A 19,828-nucleotide genomic window follows, 5' to 3' on the forward strand; every position below is an offset into this window, starting at 1 on the left:
GGCACTCTTTCAGCCCTTGGAGATTTCCTTGGCAAAGTTCGAGAGTACACACTCAGTTCCTCACTCCTGGTTCCTTGGCAAAAATAAAGAAGCAACTGCAGGATTCCCCCCAGCAAACAGCACACTGGCAAAAGGGGTAGGCAAGTCCTTGGATCAGCAGGCTTCTTGTCCTTGGTTCAGGGTTCCTTGTCAGAATTGATCTAAAGTCTTGGTTCAGGGATCCTTCTCTTATACCCCTTTTCGGCTTTGATCCCTTTGTCCATGCAGGGGAACTCCCCCTCATTCCGGGTCTGTGGTGGGTGTAGCCAGGTGGTGACACCTGGCCGATTCACGGTGCAGGGCTAGGTCCTCAGACGCCCAGCAGGAGGTGGAGCCAGTATTGTCACTGGCAGGAGCAGAGCTATCCGTCGCTCGGCAGGAGGTGAGGCCAGCATTGTATCGGGCAGGGCCGGCTATCAAGAGCTACTCTTCCCCTACTCTCAAGGCAAATGGCCCACTCACCCCACACTGACTCATTCAGAACTCTGGAGCCACCCAGCCCCTGTCACACACATACCAAACCAGCAGAAACCAGAAATAGTTAGACAAGAAAATAGTCACTTTCTAAAAGTGCTATTTTCAAACCCAGAGTCCAAAAACCATCCACCCAAACGGATGCGTTATCAAACTCCGAGTTCAGGGATACCAAACTCGACATTGCACCATGCTCCCCGAGCCAGCTAGGATCATACCAATAATAATCCTGGCTGCCCATTCTAACTAACGGAGAGCAGGCGACCTTACGATAGTGAAGTACGAACATGGCGGTAGTTCACTATTAGGACATGCCAACCTCGTCAGGCTTGTCCTACCTTATACTTACAATGCACCCTGCCCTCGGGCCCACCATAGGGGTGACTAATATGAAGCTAAGGGAAGGTTTGGAGGACTGGCAAGTAGGCGTACTTGCGCAGCCCGCGTGACAGTACGAGACTGCACGTAGGTCTCGCAATGACAGACCTGTAGACATACTTTTACTAGGCCGCTCGTGTGGGTGGCACAACACGTGCTGCAAGCCCACTAGCGGCATTTGTATTTACAAGCCACGGCACTCCGCGTGCACTAGACTAGGGACTGACATTAAACCAAATAAGCCAAACATGGAATTCAATCAATACAGTAATTTAATATAGGGAGCACTTGCACCGCGGCACTGATCAGCAGTGGCACAGTGCCCAGAGCGATATACCAGCAAAAACAGCGTAACCAGAGGAGGCAAACAGAGAAAATGGAGGAGAGACTCAAGCCAATGATGTCAGGTCTAACAGTAATTTTTTACCTACATCTGCCTCCTTCCAATTTCCCTACTCTTAAATACCGATTGGGTCTGAGTCGGTATTTAAGAGTCGGTAAATCGGAATTACCTACATCTGGCCCCTAGTGTTTTGCCTCCTTTTGTTTTGCGAAGAAATTTCGGATGTTGGTTAGATTATGCCCTGCTGACCTCAAAGCTCGGGTGGGATTATAGCGGGTAAACCTATTTATTAGATACCTTGGCCCGATATCATTTAGAGATCTAAAAATGGTCAGTAGAATCTTAAAAAGAATTCTTTTGTGGATCGGCAGCCAATGCAGAGTTCTGAGAGCTGCAGACGCTGAAGATTTTCTAGGAAGTTTGAGCACTAGCCGCTCTGCTGCATGCTGGACGCTCTGTAAATTCTTTAGCTATTGTTTCTTTACCCCTGCCATCAGCCCGTTACAATAATCGAGGCAAGAGAGTATAAGAGAGACTGTGACAGACTTTCTTGCTTCGGTAGGGGGAAAATCAAAGAATTTCTTCAACGATTTTATGATATTGAAGCAGCAGCCTGCCATATTTCTTACATAAGAAAGTGAGGAATCATAGAAGATACCCAGATTCCGTGCCAACTCCACCGAGACAGGAGGCGGAGTGGTGCCATCAGGCCACCATTTGCTGGGGCAGAACTCAATGATTTTTCCAATAGGCAGGATTTCCGTTTCGCTTGAATTACATTTTAGATGGTTATTTTCCATTCACTGGAAAATCTCCGTCAAGCAAATTTGGAAATTTTGTTCTGCTCTGGTTGAATTTTTTTCAAGGGAAACAATCACTTGCGTGTCATCTGCATATGAAGTGACACATATACCATGTGATTCAATGAGGGTAATGAGAGGAGACATATATATATTATAAAGCAGGGGACTCAAAATAGAGCCCTGAGGGACTCCTGCAGTCATTTGTTTCTCCTTTGAGGAAAAAGATCCTAATGATATCATTTGGGTTCTCTCCGAGAGGAAAGAGCCGATCCAATCAAGAGCTCTGTCAGTTATACCATTTCCTCTCAATCTGTCAATGAGTATGTCGTGGGAGACGGTATCGAACGCCGCCGATAAGTCAAGCAGTATCAAGATGGCGTTCTTTCCCTCATCTTGAATGAATTTTATGGAATCGGTTAATTCCATGAGAGCAGTTTCTGTGGAATGCTTAGGCCGGAAGCCAGATTGTTGATGATGAAGGATATTATGAGTTTCCATGAAATTTGAAAGTTCTTGATGCACCATGGCTTCAGTTATCTTACCAAGTATTGGCAGGAGGGAAATGGGACGTAAATTGGAGAGCTCGGTTGGATTTTTATTTGGTTTTTTCATTAAAGGTTTAACTGTAGCTTTTTTCCAATCTCTGGGTACAGTACCTGAACTCAATGAAGCGTTAACTATTCTGTTGATGTAAGGATTTACTATGTCCACAATTTGATGGAGAATAAATGGAGGACAGGCATCTGAAGGTGATCCCGATTTACAGGATATGATGGCATCCCTTGTAAGGGCAAGAGTGGCAGACCTAAACATCCTCAGGGGTTCATATGTCATGGTCAGGGTATCTTTAATTTCTTTTAAATTAGACAAGGTTATTTGAGGAAAGTCCTTCTGGATGACACTTATTTTCTCCTCAAAGTAATCCGCGATCTGGTCGCAGAGAACCTGAGAGGGGGGGATTTCTGTTTGAAGCACTTTTGGATGTGTAAAAGAGTTCACCATAGTAAATACGTTTTTTTGTTTTTGTTGTGCCTCAGAAATCATTTTAATGTAGTAATTTTTCTTGGCTGTTTTTATATGTGCAAAATATTCATTCCTTTTTTTTTTATAAAAAGATCTTTTGCTGCAGGGTGATAGTCCTTTCTCCATTTCCGTTCGCTTTTTCTACACTGGAGACGAATTTCCGAAAGGGCCAATGAGTACCATGGTGCGCTTATCTTCTTAGGTTTATCATTTTTCCTAAGGCGCTTTGGCAGTACCAGATCGCACGTTGCAGACTGTATCCAGGTATGAAAGCTTTTGGAGTCTTGCTCAATGTTGCCAGTCATAATAGGGGCTTGTGCCTGGGCTGATTGCATAAACCTAGTACTCTTGGCAATAGCTGTCCAATTTTGTGAGGTGGTGATAGGTTTTTGGATTATTTTTATTCCGAATTTAGGTGGACGGTAGACATTTATGCTAAAAGGAATAAAGCAATGATCAGACCATATTTGGGGTATGGGAGGATGATCTACTAATGATGGAAAGTTGGAACATATACCATCCAAAGTGTGACCAGCTAAATGCGTTGCATTTACTATTCTTTGAGAAAGTCCAAAAATTTCAAGGGTGTGTAGAAAATTTTCAACTTGGGGATCAGTCTTCAAATCAAGATGCAAGTTGAAATCTCCCAAAAGAGTAAAATGAGGGTAACAAAGTAGCTGCTGGCCTAAGAATTTGCCCAGAGATTCCATAAATCCAGAGGCGCTCCCGGGGGACGATACATCAGTCCTTCTGTGAAAGACAACGAGGCATGGAGGGAGATGGAAAAGCCAAGATCAAGGCTGAACGTATGACACTTGCAAGAATTTTTTATTATTATAGCTAACCCTCCTCCCCTGTCTTTCAGCCTGTCCACTCTAAATATGACATAATCATGTGGCAGGGCAACAGATAGGTCGGGGCGCTCTATTCTTTGAGCCAAGTCTCCGTTATAAAAAGAAAGTCAAGGTGATGCTTCAAAATCAGGTCCTGAATATCTTGGCTATGTTTACACACAGATCGAGCATTTATAAGCCCTCCTTTGATGCTACATTGAGAAGGGGAGGTATGGGTCTGCCTTTCAGATACTTGCCAGGGCATTGTCCATCCACATGTTCTACAGTAGATAGGGCCCCATAAATTTGTCATAAGGAGAAGGCACTCGCACTTGATGTCGTCATTAAGCTCTCTAAGTACATTCGCCTGATAGCTCAGGTGAGGGGAATTTTTACCAGCATGGCCTGCGCCTGTCGCGGTCTTGGCGTGGACGGGTGCAGACGGGCGCAGCATCCCGGTTTAAGTAGAAAACCGGAAGTGTAGAGGGGAAGCCAGAGAGCAGAGTCAGCCCTGAATAACTAGAGTACTAATGTTCTAGCGGGTCGGGAAAACGCCCCAGGCACCGCGTTAGCACTCTAGCACAGGAAATAGCAGCAATGACAGACAGAACGTGCAAAAGATATTGTGCAAATGAGCAAATTACCGTTTTAAAATTTCAAATACTACCCCAGTGAGGCCAAGTTAAAAACAAAGTTAAAACCTGCCCCAGTTTGAATCAGACAATAAAAGTATGTACAAAGCACATACCGTAGGACTCACGCTACTGTATCCACACATTATATTCCCATAACCCACCATCTTATGCCAACAGACCCCTCATCAAGATATCTACATTCCCTCATTACACACCCACCATCAGAAACTGACACAAGTACAATCAACCCCCAGCACACCCACCAAAACAACAGTTTTCAGTAATAGAGGCTTTAACATTATTAGCAACGTGTCTACAATGTTTACTAATGGGATGGCGGAGCACTGCCTATCTGTGGGTGAGAAAGCCTGTAGCCAAAGGCACAGACTTCAATGGCATGTTTAAGAAATGACCGGGAAGATCTACAAGGAATTGCTGCAGTGTGGCACCGCAAGCCATTTGGCTGCGTCACGCTGTGGCACTTCTAAAGCACAGGGATGCAACATATTAACAAGAATATGCCGTATCTCTGTGCTTTCCCCTGCGCTGGCGCACAAACTGTAGCCAAGCCATGCGCAGGTGCAGGCACACGTGCACCATGGTGCATCGTGGGGAGATTTTTTTTGTGCAGGAAGTGTCACCTTCCTGCACTAAAACAATCAATACAGGCATTTTCCTCTTTCAATGCGTGCTGTAGAATGCAGCACGCATTGAAAGAGGAAAAAATGAGGAGAAATGAAAAGTGTGTGCCTTCCTATGCCACCTCTAGGGTGGCGTAGCTTTCAGAAGCATCTCCAGATTTACAATTTCTCTTAAATCTGGAGATGTGTCTTGTTCCATTGGTGTTGTGTGGGAACACCCACAGCAACACCCATAGGGCCCAATTCACAGAACTAATTTAAGACAAAAATCCCAAACTTACTAGCATTTTGGTATTCACAGAAGACACTTATTCACAGAAGGCACTTACTCATTTTGGTATTCACAGAAGGCACTTACTCATTGATCAGCAGCCACGGCCGTTAGTGGGAGTACCGGACGGGCGGTGACGTGGGGAGGGGCAGGGTGGGGGGTAGTAATGTATGGATTACGGAGTTTAACAGGTGAGTAAACATAAAAATAAATAAAACGAATTTCGTTGTGTGCACTGCATCACCAAACCAAATTTATTTTTATTTATTTATGTTTACTCACCTGTTAAACTCCGTAATCCATACATTACTACCCCATCCTGCCCCTCCCCACGTCACTGCCCGGCCGATACTCCCACTACTGGCTGCGGCTGTTGATGAGTAAGTGCCTTCTGTGAACTTACTCATTTTGGTATTCACAGAAGGCACTTACTCATTGATGAGTAAGTGTTTTTGTGATTACCAAAAGGAGTGACTTACTCATTTTGGTATTCAAAGAAAGCACTTACTCATTAATGAGTAAGTGCCTTCTTTGAATACCAAAATGAGTAAGTGCCCTCATCGTCATCACCGATGACAACAGGGCCCTGCTGGACAACGGCGAAACCGCGGCCCTCATCCTCCTGGACCTGTCAGCTGTCTTCTACACTGTCTGCCACCACACCTTATGCACACGCCTCCACGACGCTGGGATACGAGACAAGGCTCTGGACTGGACCACCTCCTTCCTCTCCGGCAGAACCCATAGCTCCATTTCCCCCCTTTCCGCTCCGAAGCCACCGGGATCATCTGCGGCGTACCCCAGGGCTCATCCCTCAGCCTGACACTGTTCAACATCTACATGGCACCGCTCGCCCACGTCGCCCGACTACATGACCTCAACATCATCTCCTACGGAGATGACACTCAGATCATCCTATCCCTCACCAAGGACCCCCTCACTGCCAAAACTAACCTCCACGAAGGAATGAAAGCTGTCGCCGAGTGAAGCTAAACTTGGACAAGATTGAAGTCCTTATCCTCGGCTCCACCCCCTTGGCCTCGGACAACTCCTGGTGGCCGACCGCACTGGGAAGAGCACCAACACCCACCGACCATGCACGCAACCTGGCATTCATCCTCAACTCTACTCTCTCCATGAAAAAACAGGCCAACGCTGTCTCGTCCTCCTGCTTCAACATCCTCTGCATGCTCCGCAAGATCTACAGGTGGATATCTACCGAAACAAGAAGAAGGGTCACCCAGACCCTCGTCAGCAGCAGATTGGACTACGGAAATGCTCACTAAGCAGGAACCGCTGCCAAACTCGTCCACCAGTATGTCACAAAAAGTGGTGTACTGGTGGCCTAGGGGGCTTGTAAATCTGCCCTGTAAAGATTTAAACATATAGATTTGTGCTTTTTTAAGTAAATGAATTGTTTTCATTTCAAACCAGTGCACATCTCCTAATCCATTCGGCTGACCAATCCTTAAAGCCAAGTGTAGTTTGGGTTGTCCACCACAGAACGACCCTTTTAACTGTTGCAGGGTGGCCCAACTAATGTATGGTCTGCCATGAAGCAACTCCTGTGTACACTGTGTGCACCGTTATTTAGTTATCTTCTTTTAACACATTTTTAAGATTTTCTAAAATGTTTTTGTTTCAGCAGGGGAAGTACTTCCCCCTCTGGGACACCATTACATCCTCCCTAGTGTTAGGAGATGCTCCACCAACCCCGTGTACTATCTCCAGAACTATTTTAAATATCCATAATATCCACAAATTAACTGTCTAAATAACTCTATCATTATCTCTTTGAAGCCCAACACCTATATGCAATATGAAGATCAATAACATATATAACTGAAAACAATATCGACTCACAAAAATATTGGGAAATAAAAATGTTTACAGAAAGATCACCACCCTATACTTAATTAACAATTTCGCAAATAGTGAAGACCAAAATATTGCTGTTAAAAATATTTATTTCTATTAGAATCGAAATCATAAACAAAGATTGCTTTACCTATAAATAAATAAATCAATAGTCAAAAATATCAAAATACAAACTATTGACAACACTAATATCTCAAATAATGAAGCAAATTGTTACAAAATAATAATAATAACTCTATTTTAATTAAAGCAAAACATATATTAACATTCTTCATAAATCAATAAATCACCTAAATACAGTATTTAAATAAAATTTCATAACCATAAAATAAACTTTACAAACATAAAATGAATTAAAATCCATTTCAAAACATTAACTAGTTACAAACAAAAAATACTATCAAAGATTCAAGTAATGTACAAAAAATGAAAATTAAAAATAACATTAAACATAAATAATCCTTCCAAAATAACGCAAAAAACATAAATGTATATGTCACATCAAAACAGAAACACTAATGATTGATTATGTTCTGAAGAGACACCTTCCTGCACATAAACAATCTTTACAGGTGATTTACTGTTTCTATGTATGCTGCAGGTATTCCCTGTTGATATTTTTGGCATTGCCCCATAACTTGTTAATATGGGGCAGCATCAAAAAGCAATGGGTATTGCGGCGGAACGCCTTCCGCAACACCCATTGCACGCCCCCTTCGCGCTAATTGGGTCATGATGTGCAAGGCAGTGTTAAGCCACACTAAATGGCTTAACGCTGCCGTGTAAATAAGGCAAAGGACTTAACGCCACCAGAACTTTGGAAAAAGTGAAGTTCTGGTAGCGTTAACTCCTTGTAAATATGCTCCTTTGTTTGTTCGTGTGGCAGTACTTTCTGGTTAATGATAAGATACGCAAACACAATTGAATTCAAATCTCCCATTCAGGCCATGCCATAATAAATGCGTGTTGGGGGAGTACAGATGCATGCTATATATGTGGAGAGGAAAAACTTGCAAAAAAGCGCTTACTATCGCTCAATATTAAGACCGATTTGAAACTTGCATGCAACTTCTTGTGGAGTCAGCAGTAAAGGAAAAAGAATATGAAAACTGCATTACTGGAAAGGGGCGACCACTCGGTCCCCCCAAACGTATGGTTGGGGGCCCGGATCCCCCCGGGAAGCCATTTTGGGCGGGGGGCGTGTCTCGGCTGGTATGCCCGAAGCGGCGTAGCCGGGGCGCGCCTTTTCCCGCCCAAGAGGGGTTGTCCTAGACACCTACACCGTTGGCCACGCCTCGTAGGCGTACCGGAGGAGTGTACACGCCCTCCCGAAGAGGAATAAAGGGAGCAGCAACCCGAAGAAGCATCCTCTTGTTCCTGTGCATGGAAGCTGCACCCTCTCGTTGCACGTGAGCCCTCGACGGAACAAGGAGCAATTTTTGAGAACTTGTAATTTTTGTGTTTCTCTTTCAGTGACTCCGAACCTTCGGATCCAGGACCACGTTGAACGCTAAGGATCGAACATCCAACAACGATGCCTGGCAAGAAGGCCAGAAAGAAGGCAGGGACTGACCAGATGCTCCGTATGCTGATAAAGGATATGGCGAGCATGAAAAAGCAGATGGCGGCAATGAACAATTCGGGCAGACCGAAGAAAGTCATAGGCCCAGCATTGCCGGGAATCGTCCCCGCAGGGAGAGGTAAAAGGGCCAGGAATAGGGCAACAGGGGGGGAGGTCCCAGTTCCTGAGTCACCCCCGGCAAGCCCAGTTAGTCCAGTTGAGGCCCCGATACCGAGCCCGGACACGGGCCAACCGATTCCGGTTGTAATTACGCCCACCAACGAGGAGGATATGCCTCCGGAATTGGCCGCCCAGTTGGCCGCGTGGCTTGGCAAAAGTACAGGGGGTGCTGCTGCACCTGGAGATACGACCGAAGAGGCCAAGTTGCTAATGAAGCAGTTGCGGCAATCACGAGATTCTGCGAAGGCGAATCTCCCTCTTGTCACCCCACAGGTTCCATCGGAAGGACCGACGGCTGGCGGTGGAAAAACAACGGGATCAGCTATGGAGTCGGGTAAGCAGCCATTGCCAATGGCAAGGGAGGGGTCTTTACCCTCGAGAAGGGAAAAAGTAGTCCAGCATATTCCGCTGGCCACGAAAGAAATGATTTGGGCTGATAAATATGTGAATATGTTTTCTCTCTTAACTGACCATCACGAGATAGAGTATGTTAAGGCTCAGAAGGATTTGTGGCACCCGAGTGTGTGGCGCGCAAAAATGGCGGGGTTCAGGGTTGATGAGACGATCTCAAATTGGGCCAAGGTCTTTGCAATGTTTACTGCAGTCATGGGGGAGCGTAAGCCCGAAATTTTGACCGAGTTGGCCTGCTATCAGGCGCGTATAATGGATTTCTATGAATCATATGAGGGCGATGAATGGAGGGGTTATGATAGTAAGTTCCGTAAGGCCAAGGAGCACGATTCATCTCTGACGTGGGACTGTCTCGACTCCATCTCTTGGCAGAAGCAGCTCCTGCCGGGCACGACGAAGTCGTCTTCGCCTGTCGGGAATGGGTCGGCGCCCTTCCGCCATCAATCGGCGGCGCCCTTTCGAGCAGCCCCCGCTGGTGACCAACAACCGAGGAATGGTGGGAATGGGGGTAGAAAAGGGGTCTGCTGGAATTTTAACAGAGGCAAGTGCACGAGGCCTCAAGGGACATGTAAGTTCAGGCATGAGTGTGCAGGGTGCGGACATTCTTCACACCCTGAGAGTTCGTGTAGAGCCAAGAATGGTGATACCGGGGGTAGAGGAAGTGCCAAACAGGTCTAATACCGACCGCGGGGTACCGCTACCTACCCCCGTAGATATCATGGCAATGATCCCCTGGCTAAACGAATACCCTGATCATGTCTCCGCTGGGGTGTTGCGGGACGGCTTCTCGTATGGTTTCCACATCCCGGCGGGGGATTTTCGGGGGAGAACCACTGTGTAAGAACCGACTGTCCGTTCAGCAGAACCCGGGGGTGGTAGAAGGAAAGATTGCAAAGGAAGTTGCCCGTGGTCGGGTAGCCGGCCCATATAGGCACCCGCCAGTCACTAATTTTATTTGTTCACCATTGGGAGTAGTCCCCAAGAAGGACCCAGGTGAGTTTAGGTTGTTCATAACTTGTCGGCTCCTAGGGGTCTTTCAGTGAACGATGCAATTGACCCAAGAGTTTGTTCGGTACGGTACGCATCCTTCGATGAGGCCGTCACCATGTTAAATCGCCTGGGGCCCGGGGCGCTGATGGCGAAGTCAGATATCGAGTCAGCGTTTCGGTTGCTCCCGGTACACCCGCAGGATCAGCGTCTGTTAGGTTTTGTGTTTCAAGGACGCTACTACATGGATAGATGTATGCCAATGGGTTGTTCCATTTCTTGTTCTTATTTTGAGAAATTCAGTTGTTTTCTCCAATGGGCGTTTACCAAAGCTACGGGCCATACACAGGTTATGCACTAACTAGATGATTTTTTGTTCTTGGGGGCAGCCGGTGACACGGAATGTGCGCAGGCGTTACGGCAATTTAGCATTCTCATGAAGCAGTTCGGCGAGCCATTGGCACCGGGCAAGACGGTGGGACCATCTACTTCACTCGAGTTTCTTGGAATTGAGCTCGATTCAGTGGAGGGATGCTTCCGTTTGCCAAGGGACAAAGTAGCGAAATTCAGGGCCTCTCTCGAACTGTGTATTAGCAAAGAGAAGGTTACTCTCCATCAGTTGCAGCAGGCAGTGGGCCAGCTTAACTTTGCCCTTAGAGTGATACTGATGGCCCGCCCCTTTTCCCGCTCTATTGCTCAAGCAATGGTTGGTCTCAAGGAAGGGCACCACCGCACAAGACTGTCTGCAGAGGTTCCCCAGGATATGCGCATTTGGTTGGCATTCTTGGCGGGTTTCAACGGTCGAGTGGTGTGGGGCAAGCCACCAGCGTCCTCGGACGAGCTGGGTTTATGGACCGACTCGGCAGGGAGCGTGGGATTTGGCGCCATCTTCGGTAATCGATGGTCGGCGCAAACATGGCCGACGTGGTGGCACACCAGTGGGCTCACAGGTAACATTGGGTTTCTGGAGTTGTTCCCCATTTTGGTGGCTCTGAAGGCATGGCCGGAGGAGTTTCGTGATCGCTCAGTGGTGTTTTGGTCCGACAACATGACCGTAGTCGAATGCATAAATAATCAGGCAGCACGCTGCAAGTGGATACTGAGATTACTGAAGGAAATTGTACTACTTTGCATGAGACTGAACGTTCAATTTAGGGCGAGGCATGTGCCGGGTGTGCTGAACCATGCGGCTGATGCACTCTCTCGTTCGCATTAGCCTTCCATGGGGCTATGCGGGTGAGCGAGCTGGTTGCAAAAAATAAGAAGGATGTGGAGGGAGGTCTGTGTCGGGAACACATTTTGATCAAGGGTGATTCAATGGTGGTCACAATAGCCAGGTCCAAGACCGATCAGGGTGCTATGGGAGACAGTATTGTTGTCCAGCGCATGCGAGGGTCCCCCGGGTGCCCAGTGAAGTGCGTTGAGGAATATTTAGCGCAAAGGGCAGAAGCATGGGGGGGAAGCTTGCTGAGACACATTGACGCCACCCCACTGACAAGGTTTCAGTTTCAGCGGGTGCTAACAATGGCAATCGCAGCAGCGGGCTTGGACTCGTGCGATTTCGGGACCCATTCCTTTAGGATAGGGGCTGCTACAGAGGCTACAGCCAGGGGTCAGAGTGTTGAAGAGGTGAAACAATTGGGACGATGGTCCTCGAACTGTTATAAAAGGTATGTGCGGTTGCACATGTTGTGAGGACAATGTTGTGAAGCCAATGTCATGCACTCACGCTTCTTGTCTTCTGTTTGTTTACAGTTTCGCGAGCATGCTATGCGGGGCGGACTGCGCAGTCGACCCGACACCTGGGGACCAGCGGTCAGAGATCACCGGCTGTGGAAAGAGTGGTGTGGGTCGTGGGCCACTCATACGTGAGGCGAGCCGGGGACGTATTCAAAGCAGGTGACATGATTCACGCAGCTGGGGAATACAGGTACAGGGTGACCTTCCACGGAAGGGGCGGGCTCTGTATTGACCAATTTCAATGTTTTGTCGAGGGACTGCTAGGGCGGACAAGGTCACCGCCGTCTGTAATCATAGTACACCTGGGAGGCAATGATTTGGTGACACTCGGGCGGCGAGTACTACTCGAGCGAGTTCTGTCTACCGTTAGCTGGTTGGCAAGGAGGATCCCGGGGTGCACAATAGCATGGTCCCACATGATTCCCAGGAAAGCGTGGCGGGGGGGCCTCTCGGTGTCAGCACTGAACCATTCTGTAAAGAAAGTTAATAACAAACTTGGTAGGTTGTTTCGCTCGGCGCAGTTACACTGTATTCCACATGGATGTATTCGGGGGGAGCACATGTATCTCGAGGAAGGGGTCCATTTGTCCCGGGAAGGGAATGTCTTACTCATAGGAGACTTCTTAGCATGGTTGAAGGGTTTGTAGAAGCATGACCTTTAGTAGGAGTTGTGGGGGGTCCGGATAGCCGGTCAACTATCCGGCCTGTGGCGGTAAGGTCATGATCGGTGAGCAGTAATTTCAAGGTCCCTAGAGGGGGGGCGCCACCCATTATGGATGGGAGCGCCCGGGGGGAGGCGGCCATTGGCCCCTCACACGGGGAGGCGGCACCCACTAAGTATGGGGTCGACTAAGGGAAGGCGGTCATAGGCCCCTCCCAGGGGAGGAGGCGGCTAGATGCCCCTCCTACAGGAATTTCCCGGGGCCAGGATATCCGCGACGGCGGATGTGATGAACAGTGTGGGGTGGGAGGGGGGTCCACGCTACCTTCTAGACACCTCACACGAGTCCTCGGACGACCACTAAGATGGCGTCGAGTTAAATAGGGGCCCCCGCAAAGACAAGGGAAATTGGAGTTGGCACAGAGGTCCAGTCCTCTGTGCGCCCGCCCCTCACACCGTGAGGGGGGAGTTCTGGTAGTAGGGATCTGACACCGGTTGCGACCTTGCCGTTGGCCCGTAATGCTAGGATGTACAATTTTTAGAAAGTATGCATTTGCAGGATGTTTAGACTCGGCTAGGAAAACCTTTGTATTAGAGATTTGTTAAGGTTAGCCAATGAACGTGTCTGCATCGTAATGTAATAAATGAAAATTGTACATGATATGAAACTGTTATTTTAATGTTTTAATTTTGTTTCATATTTTAATAAATACGGCCGGGAGGGTAACTCCCTCCCGCCTTCCAAAAGTTCAGAACTGCGTCCGTCTTCCCATCCTTGAGGATTGTGTTGGGAGGGGGTGACAGGCATCCCGGCCATATGGAAAGGGGCGACCACTCGGTCCCCCCGAACGTATGGTTGGGGCCCGGATCCCCCCGGGAAGCCATTTTGGGTGGGGGGCGTGTCTCGGCTGGTATGCCCGAAGCGGCGTAGCCGGGGCGCGCCTTTTCCCGCCCAAGAGGGGTTGTCCTAGACACCTACACCGTTGGCCACGCCTCGTAGGCGTACCAGAGGAGTGTACACGCCCTCCCGAAGAGGAATAAAGGGAGCAGCAACCCGAAGAACCATCCTCTTGTTCATGTGCTTGGAAGCTGCACCCTCTCGTTGCACGTGAGCCCTCGACGGAACAAGGAGCAATTTTTGACCCACCCACCAGCCCCTTATGGCAAATGTTAGTGCTGCAGTGAAATTGATCTGCTTTGATAATGTCTTTTTTAATCCTGGTTTAGTACTTAATAAAAATGTCGATGTTGATATTGCAATAAAATGAGTTGCTTCATAACATTTCCTTCCTTAGTAGTGCGGAGTATAACAGTCTAGTTGAAGGTAAATTCGCAATGTGAAGTTGATTTTCTTTCTTAATTAGGTTAATAAAAGGTCGTAATTATTTTTTGGCGGGCGGTAAGGTCATGATCGGTGAGCAGTAATTTCAAGGTCCCTAGAGGGGGGGCACCACCCATTATGGATGGGAGTGCCCGGGGGGAGGCGGCCATTGGCCCCTCACACGGGGAGGCGGCACCCACTAAGTATGGGGTCGCCTAAGAGAAGGCGGTCATAGGCCCCTCCCAGGGGAGGAGGCGGCTAGATGCCCCTCCTACAGGAATTTCCCGGGGCCAGGATATCCGCGACGGCGGATGTGATGAACAGTGTGGGGTGGGAGGGGGGTCCACGCTACCTTCTAGACACCTCACACGAGTCCTCGGACGACCACTAAGATGGCGTCGAGTTAAATAGGGGCCCCCGCAAAGACAAGGGAAATTGGAGTTGGCACAGAGGTCCAGTCCTCTGTGCGCCCGCCCCTCACACCGTGAGGGGGGAGTTCTGGTAGTAGGGATCTGACACCGGTTGTGACCTTGCTGTTGGCCCATAATGCTAGGATGTACAATTTTTAGAAAGTATGCATTTGCAGGATGTTTAGACTCGGCTAGGAAAACCTTTGTATTAGAGATTTGTTAAGGTTAGCCAATGAACGTGTCTGCATCGTAATGTAATAAATGAAAATTGTACATGATATGAATTGTTATTTTAATGTTTTAATTTTGTTTCATATTTTAATAAATACGGCCGGGAGGGTAACTCCCTCCCGCCTTCCAAAAGTTCAGAACTGCGTCCGTCTTCCCATCCTTGGGGATTGTGTTGGGAGGGGGTGACAGGCATCCCGGCCATATTACCTTGCGGGTGTCGTCTCGTCACTCTGGAATCCTGTGGCAGAATGGTAATAGTTGCAGCAATTCAGCGGGTCTTATAAAAAAGAAAGCAGCACCAGAGTGTAGGCTCTCTTTAGGCTTTTATGCCATGTTCAATGGGAATTGTAGTGAGTAAAAGAGGCAGCAATAATTTGTGTGACGCTGTCAAAATGTAAAAGAAGGTCACAGACCCCTCAGTAGGCCTCATGGACCCCTGGGGATCCGCGGACTGCAGGTTAAGAATTACTGATCTGCAACAAATTTACAAAATTATAAATCCATAATTTGTTTATTTACAGTTTGTTTTACAAACTGTCAAATTGATATAGCAAATGTAAATTACTAAATAATGATATTAATATATTACATATCACCTTAAATCATAAAGATACATTTTTTAGTTCTAAAATGTGCAAAAGAAAGGCAGCGGAAGGGGTCCCAATATCCACGAAAGCACAAAAGAAGCCCCTATCCTGGGTCTCTGGTAACTGCATAATGGACAGAATTGATAACTTACTATCTAAATGTGAGGACATTATTCATCCAAACTCCCCCTCTAATGGTAATGTTACCAATCGTACTGTAGCTGTGCCCACCATGCGTATACCTCAAATGTTTTGCAAATTCCAGGAGTGTGTTGGATATTTGTTGGGGAAGGAAAGAATTGTGTCCCCTGAATCTGGTGTCATAGAGGAGCCTCTAACTAAAAGTAATGAAACAGTAATTGAGTGTCGAAGCTGTTTCTCAATCCTGTGTCCTGACGTTGATTTAAATGATGGGTCGCGTGCTGATGCGACCAACGCTACTAAATTGGGGTCCGATTCACAGAATAAATTTAAGACTCAATCCTAAATTTACTACTATTTTTGTATTCACAGAATGCACTTACTACTTTTGGTATTCACAGAAGTTAGGATTTTGCCTTAAGTCTGTCTTAAGTCTGTTTTAAGACAAACTTAAAACAAAATCCTAACTTCTGTGAATACCAAAAGTAGTAAGTTCATTCTGTGAATGCCAAAAGTAGTAAGTGCATTCTGTGAATACCAAAATAGTTGTAAGTTTAGGATTGAGTCTTCAGATCATTCTGTGAATCGGGCCCCTAGAGTGTTACTCAATTCTTCATTTTGTGATTGGTGTAATTGGAAATCTACTAACCAACCTCACTAGATTTTCTCTAACCCCTTCCTCCATCAAAGTAACAATGCTAGGTATATGGTACACAAGTTTCGTTTCCCTGGGGTGGGACCCAAAGGAGGGAGTTAAGAGAAAGATTTGATGGGAGTCCAAAAGCCTTGAGCTGGTGTGGCCCTTCCTTGGAAAGCTTTCATAAGGCACAATCTAGAGCGATGGCATGCAATGGGTCTTACATTCCCAGGCAGCTAGGGTATCCTAAGGCCTCAATCTACCTTACTCAGATCCCTAAGTTGAAAGTGTGTGAAAGGGAAGACCGTGAAAAACTTACCAGCAAAGTTACACACGGGTTCAGAGAAGCCCGACATTGCTATCTTATAATTAGTAGCGACATAGTGGGTGTAGAAAGACTCCCTAGCCCCGATGAATAATATGACAAGGTGATGGGCATTGATTCACAATCTATCCCCCAAGTCAATACCTGCATCTTTATTGAATACTGTGCCCGGGAGCTTAATTCAGTCTAGACATAGGTGGTGTTCTAGCTGTTGGGGACACAAGTAGTGGGTTCCCTATGGATTTCAAAGTCACCGCAGGGCCTCCAGCTACTGCTCGAACTCTTCAATCCCTTTTGTGATACGAGGGGCTTTGAGCTTAATAGCTTCAAGACCAAGTGTATGTTCTTTTCTAATCGCAAGGTGAGCTGCTGCAATATACGTATTTCTTTATTTATAAAGTTTTATATAGCGCGGACTTGGCACTACCCCTTTAGATCAGGTAGGGGCCTTTGATTACTTAGGTCTCAGACTTGCATTGGTCTCCTCAGCTGGAGATGGTCAACTTTTCTCATATCAAACCAACTGCAAATATAGCTAAAATCCTTTGTAGGCCTATATGTAGAAGGGTAGCTCCAGCCCTTGAAATTCATAATGTAAAGGCAATGTATAAATGCCACTATTATTATTATTATTATTATTATTATTATTATTATGATTATTATTATTATTATCATTATTATTAATAATATTGGCATATGTGCTGTATGGTGCGGACCTGCCGGGTAGTTTGAATTCTAATAGTTTAGACATAGATGCCTACTGTCATCTATCTAGTGCACACCTGCATCTTGAGTATACTCATGAACCTAATACAGACTCTTACGGAATGCACAGTCCAAAGAACTTAAACAGAAGCTCAGTGATGAATTTATCTGAATTAAGGTCTATGGAGGCTGAGAGGTTAGAAAACTCCCTGACTATGCTGAATAGCTCTTTACTGTGCTTGGAACGGGCCTCGATGCATGTGGCAAGTGCATTCCTTTCAGTCCTACTCAGGAGTTTGTGGTGTTGGTTGAGTGAAGTTTTGAAGGATACTCGGTCTGTGGTGTCCTTGGTGGTGCGGCATCTTCTTTTGAGTTGCTTGCAGTTCTGTTTTGTAGCTCTTAGTTCCATATTGCCCCAACTGGCCTGTTTGGAGGGTCACTTTGGTTTTGGGGGCTTGATGGTGGCGACTCTGTTGGCGCATTTGGTGATCCAGGTGGAGAAGTCCTTGACATCCTGTTCCAGGTTGACTGAGGTGTTTGGTGGAAGGTATTGAGGGAGTCAGTCCATTGGCTCTCTAACACTTTGCTTCAGCTTCTCTGAGGGGTGCTGGGGGTCTGGCAGTGTGCCGGGCTGGACCTGTGGTGGTGAAGTGGACGATGGTGTGATCTGTCCAGGTGAGTTTAGTGACATGGCCCTACTTCACTCTGTTCCTGGCCATGAAGATGGGGTTGAGTGTGTCTCCTGCGATGTGTGTGGGGTTGAAGATAGTTGAGTAAAGCAGAGGGTGTTCATGCTTTTAAGGAGGTTGGTGGTGTCATCTTGGTCTTCAAGGTAGAAGTTGAGGTGTCCGAGGAAGATGTAATGCTTGGAGTCAATGGTGAGCAGGGCGATGAAATCGGGAATGGCGTTGCAGAGACTTGGGCGGGGTCCTGGAGGTCTGTAGACGAGGGTGCCTCTGATGGTTGTTTTGCCATCAGTGGAGAGTTGGAAGTTGAGATGGTCCATGATAGGGGTGGCGTTGTCTGCATAACATACAAGTTTTATAAAATGTACCCTGGTATTTTATGTTTTATGTACTTTGTGCTAGTATTGTAATAAATAGTTTATTCCTAAGCCCGTTGAAAGTGATAGATACTGTGGGCCCGATTCACAGAATGAACTTAAGACTCAATCCTAAACTTAGTACTATTTTGGTATTCACAGAATGCACTTACTACTTTTGGCATTCACGGAATGAACTTACTACTTTGGGTACTCACAGAAGTTAGGATTATGTCTTAAGTCTGTCTTAAGTTTGTTTTAAGACAAAATCCTAACTTCTGTGAATACCAAAAGTAGTAAGTTCATTCTGTGAATGCCGAAAGTAGTAAGTACATTCTGTGAATACCAAAATAGTAGTAAGTTTAGGATTTTGTCTTAAGTTAGTTCTGTGAATCGGGCCCCGTATGTGCAACAGTACACAAGGGTATTTTATATGGCGCCCAATGTTTCTTGGAGTAATGTATAAACAAGCATTGGCAAAGTCAATAGATCTCGCCTATGCAAGAGCTATTGACTTTTCCAGTGTCTTTTAGCCATGGTCTACAGCAGTGTGGCTGCTGTTCAGCATGGCAAAATAATAGTGGTGTGGCATAGAGGAGAGTGTAGAAGAGTGCCATGATGTGGAGTGGCATAGAGTAGCTTACAGCGAGGAGTATCTTAGAGTAGAGTGGCGTAGGGTAAAGTGGCATACAGTAAAGTTGCATGCGATGGAATTGCGTACAGTGATGTAGAGTGTTATGGGGTGGTGTAGTGTAGTCTGGTATACATTGAAAGGTGTAAAGTGGAGTAGGATGGCATAAAGTGCAACGGAGTGATGCAGAGTCGAGTGGCTTGAAGAAGAGTGGTGTAGATTATATTGGTATAGATTAGTGTGGCGTAGAGTATATTGGCATAGGGTGGGAAGGAGTAGAGTCATGTGGTGTGCAGTGGAGTGGCGTGCAGTAATGTGGGATGGTTTAGAGTGATTAGTAGTATATAGTAGATTGGCGTAAAATGCCCTAGAGTTGCATTGCATAGTGTAGATGAGTGTGGAGTGGCGTAGAGTGGGTTAGAGTGGGGTGCTGTGGGATAGAGTTGAGTGGTGTAAAATGGCATTGTGCAGAGTGGCATAGAGTAGAGTGGTGTGGCAGAGTAGAGAGGTGTGGTATAGAGTGGAGTAGACTGGTGTAAAGTGGAGTTGCATAGAGTAGAGTGGCACAATGTAGAGTTGTGTGAGGTGGAGTGGGTGTGGTGTATAGTGGCATAGAGTGGGTTGGAGTGGAATAGAGTGGCAAAGAGTGGAGTGGAGTGGAGTGGCATATACTAGAGCGGAGTAAAGTAGCATGGCATATAATGGAGAGGTGCAGAGAGGAGTGGCATAGAGTGGAGTAGCATGGAGTGTCATAGAGTTGAGTGGCACAGAGTGGATTGGCATAGCACAGAGTGGTGTAGATTAAATTGGTATCGAGTGGAGTGGCATAGATTAGAGTAGAATAGAGTGGAGTGGTAGAGACTGGTGTAGAGTAATGTAGAGTGGAATAGAGTGGCATGGAGTAGCGTGGCATAAGGTGGTGAGTGTAGTGGCATAGAGA

This window comes from Lissotriton vulgaris, chromosome 1_2 (genome assembly GCF_964263255.1).
Source record: "Lissotriton vulgaris chromosome 1_2, aLisVul1.2, whole genome shotgun sequence".
NCBI classification, from domain to species: domain Eukaryota; kingdom Metazoa; phylum Chordata; class Amphibia; order Caudata; family Salamandridae; genus Lissotriton; species Lissotriton vulgaris.